This window comes from Taudactylus pleione, unplaced genomic scaffold (genome assembly GCF_031769625.1).
Source record: "Taudactylus pleione unplaced genomic scaffold, aTauple2 ptg000037l, whole genome shotgun sequence".
NCBI classification, from domain to species: domain Eukaryota; kingdom Metazoa; phylum Chordata; class Amphibia; order Anura; family Myobatrachidae; genus Taudactylus; species Taudactylus pleione.
In genome coordinates this window covers 10549869-10554318 of record NW_028284439.1, presented here as the reverse complement: position 1 = coordinate 10554318, position 4450 = coordinate 10549869, and the positions used below count along the sequence as shown (strand labels likewise).

At 39.8% G+C, this 4450-nt stretch overlaps 1 pseudogene; it reads left to right on the top strand.

Annotated features, from left to right (window-relative positions):
* Positions 1-577: 577 nt before the first annotated feature.
* LOC148538734 (U2 spliceosomal RNA) lies at positions 578-674 on the top strand (annotated as a pseudogene).
* The last annotated feature ends 3776 nt before the right edge of the window (positions 675-4450 follow it).

Genomic DNA, 4450 nt, shown 5'->3' with positions numbered 1-4450 from the left:
CTATTTCACTTTTAATTAGTTTTTCTTATATCATGATTTGCACAAAACTGTTAACTGCATTTATCATCTGTTTGCTGCAATTGCAGATTAAGGGCTCTATGCTGCAATTAAATTTCTACTAATTCGGAAATGATTGTTTCCACATTTGTTAAATATTTCCACAATTCAGGAAAGGGTTAACAGCGAAAATAAAGCAATTAACGTCTCCGTGAATACCTATTTCATAGTTTCGAACCGTAGAGAGCAAGCCATTGCTCTCTACAGTGCTTTTACATTTTTTTGCTATGCAGCAAGCAATAAAATTTTAAAATGCTCCATAAAACTTTAGCTTATATAACTCAGAATGCTATTATATGAAGCAAATCCTTAACTGTCACGAAAAAAGTAAAAAAAAATTCCCGTCAGTCCCTGTAGAATCTTGAAACTCCGCCCCAGTCACCTTCCCTGTAGGGTTGTTCCTAGTTCGCCTTCACCTAAAGGAGCCGGACATGATGTGATGTGATGTCGAGGGAGGGTGAAGTGTGGTTCCATGCACTGACAGCGCTGTTATTTTATCTCAACTGTAGTATCAGCCACCAATAGTTCTCGGCCTTTTGGCTAAGATCAAGTGTAGTATCTGTTCAATGTGGCTGCTGCACTTGGTCTTGGCCGAGGGGGTACTCGGGGGTCCTTCTTTGTGGGGGGCCCTAGGGTAATGGGAAGGCGAGGTATGGAAGTTTTGTTCTGCGCTGGTTTCTTTTTCCCTTTAGCTATGGAGAGTCTCTGGAATACCTTCCGACTGGTGGTTTGAAATCTGTAATGGAGGTAATCTTGATGGACTTGGCAAAAGTAAGTTTTAAAGAAATTTTTTGTGTTCAGGATTTTCCATCCACTGGAATATACGACGTGACTATGAATGATGATGGCTTATGTCTAAATTGTTTTGAGGTGATTCAAAGTAAGCTGCAAGACCCGTTGATGGAAGGTGTGGAGTTGTACCCCCTCTACTTGACTGCTGAAAGACCTTTGTTTGTGCACATAAATAACCCTTACACGACTGTAGACCTAATAAGAGATTTTTTGTAAAGATATTGTTCTGTTGTCAGAGGAGGAAATAAGCAAAAGAATGTGTACAGTGTCTTTAATGGCAAATTAAAATTCTGGGTGAAACTGAAGTCTGACCCTGGTGGAATGGGGGGGGGGTGGTACACACCCCTGCCAATTTTGCTGTAGGTGGATACCGGGGGTTCTTGTACTACCCAGGTCATCCCCTGTATTGCAGACTGTGTTTTATGTATGGGCATGTGCATGAAGAGTGCTTTGTTGGTAAATGCTGCAGAAACTGTAAGGCTGCTGGTCATGAGGCAAGGGCTTGTCCTCAGCCAAGGACATGTGACTTATGTGATAATGAAGGACATTCAGCCAGAGGGTGTCCTAATAGGATGCCTAGAGATAAAAGAAGTGAGACAGCTAGTGATAAAACAGAGCAAGAGGTGGTGGTGTCTCTGAGAAAAGAAGTACATCAGAAAGGCCACAGAAAGGGAAAGAGAAAATATCTTGTTGTTCAGTCCTTCCAGAAAGTCCATCAGGGTTTTGTGAGGAGGATATGGGAAGTGATGTGGACTCTATTGAAGAAATTGAAAAAGAGGAGGAGATGGAGGAATTGGAGGAAAAAGTAGAAGAGGAAGAGGTGAGAGTAAAAACAAAAACCTCTAGTAGTGAAGAAGGAAAGAGTCGAAACCCAGTCTGGTGTCAAAAGTTGAGGAAAGGCCAATTAAAGTTGGGGGTTTCTGGAACGATTGTGTTGGGAAGAGAAAGGAGTCTAAGGAATATAAAGTTAAAATAATTTAATGTAAATTTTTTGCAATAGAAATTCCGGAAGAAATGTTTAAAGCTGTTTTTAAGAGATGGTCAGTGGAATCAGACTTTTCTGTAATTCCAGAAGGTTTCAACCCTCACTCAAGTTGTAAGTAACTTTTTGAGAAAAATGTTTGTTTTGTTGATGAATTATAACTACAAAGAACTGATTTAAAATGGCCCCTGGAAGAAATGTTTGGGGAGTGGTTTTTGTTTTTTGGAGGGAAACTAAAGAGGCGGAGTTTATGCAGATATTTTTTTTACGGATCGCGGTTCCTAAAATATGCTAATGCCTTCCAAAGCACAGCCAAGCATAAGGATGCCCACTGCTGTCTTCTCATATCCGTCCGACAACATGCAACACCATAAACATCAATACCATCAACGCACAGCAGACAGTCACGCAGGTCTGACCAGCCGCAAACACTGCATCTCTATTGCCATGCAGAGAGTTGTCATCCTTTGTAAGAGAATGCAATGGCTAATTTATGATTACCCATGAAACTGCATTTAAACGTTCAGACACACCTGCGTTCTTCTAACCACCCCCCGTTACCACCCCAAATGCTGACTACCTGTCACTCACTTTGCGAATGGTTCCTCTGCATGAATGTAATCGCATTGCAATTGCTGCACGTGCACAGTGCAGTGTTCACACATGCGCAATATTAAAAAATCGCTCATTCTGCAAAAATATCGGTATTGCGTCTGTCTCTGAATCAGGCCCACAGGCTTTATATATATATACCAATGGAAGATTTCTCCTGGGCACACAATTGATGTGGATTTGAAGCTACATTTGGAGCTTTAGTCTGTACATGAATTTGCGAGCAATTCTCTCATTCTGATACACTGCATTATTGGCCACGTTTTTGGTACATTGTTGTACATTTTTGGTGAGAGGGTCTGATTCCATTTAACCCATTGATGGGGTATCCCTAGAACTGACAAAGAAGAATCCACCCTCATTGGTCCCAGGAACCAGAATTAATTAAAGATATGCTCATCACAACAAGGAAGTAATTGACTAATTGTGTGGTTAAGAAACCATGTCTACATATATATATCTGCACCTTTCTAGCGCCCCCAGATCTTTTTCATTATATATATATATATATATATATATATATATAAAGTCCAGTATTAGTCCACACTCACGTCTGAAAATCCAATTGCTGGGGTAGCCACCCAAAAGGGATCACCTGTATCCCTGCATACAAAAAATGAACAAAGGGGGTGCACTCACCAGTCTTCTAAAATGAGTTTTTATTTCATCTTTTTAAAAAAAATTTTACAGCATCATAGTAAAGCTCCGACGTTTCGGTCCTAGCCATGGACCTTTGTCAAGGTACAAGTAATTGACTAATTGTGTGGTTAAGAAACCATGTCTACATATATATATCTGCACCTTTCTAGCGCCCCCAGATCTTTTTCATTATATATATATATATATATATATATATATACACACAGTCAGGTGCATAAATATTGGGACATTGACAGAATTTTCATATTTTGGCCGGCTCCGTCGTGCGCATACGCTCTGGGCCACCATCGATCCAGTTGCGAGCGCTCAGCGCTTGCGACCGGGTGTGAATCAGGCCCAGAGAGCAATTGTAATGGTAGCACAGCAAAGAAGGAAAGCTGTGAGAAAATAAAATAAAACCATGGACAAGTTAGATGCTTTCATTCTTCACAATTACTCTTCTTTTGCATGGAAGCAGGTCTATGAAGCAGTACTTCACATTCAGAGGAACAAAAATTGAAACAAACATTTCCTATTTCACATACTACATCTAGGGAAAGTATGTCATGTCACTTTTTCTGTTTAAACAATATCTTGTATTTGACTTGCTGGTATTGTGAATGCACCTTGTGACACTTTTACAATGCATTGATTATAAACTAAATTACTGCCGTTTTCCAATTTCATTACCATAAAATGGAGTGTTTTTTCTTACTCTCATTGATAAGATCATTGCGGGGTATATTTACTAAAGGTCGATTTAGGCTTTTTGGTGTATTTCTAGGTGATTTTCTGTGTGATTTGCAAATCAGGGATTTACTAAAGGCAAAATCGACTACAAAACTGAATCCCAACCAAAATCGACCATCGACCAAACATCAATACTTTCACATAGACCACTAAAGGATTCTCTCATTGATTGAAAATTAACTTAAAATCGACTACAAAATCAACAGAAAAATGCCCAAATAAATAGACTATTAAGAAACAGGTGATTTTAGCTTCTAACACTATTCTATTGGTAGGAACTTAATTATGATGTCTATAAAAGGAGACACAAGCATGCGGTGCACATTAACTCCTGACACCAGTTCCTGCGGCATAATTCCCTTGACCCGTTCCTCATACTCATTATAATCCACCTCCACAGGGGACCCTCCTCCAGTGCTGTATGTAGAGCATCTTCCAGGGCTATCTTGTATTTGTCACGGCATTGGATGTCTGAAAAACACTTCACACACTGGCACTTGTTGCATTTTAAATTCCCAATATTATTCACTGCTTCAATTGCTGCCTGCCAACTTGCCCGGTTTAACCAAGTTAAACCTGACATTGCAGCAAGATTTAGTTTTGCCAGGTTGAGGCTTC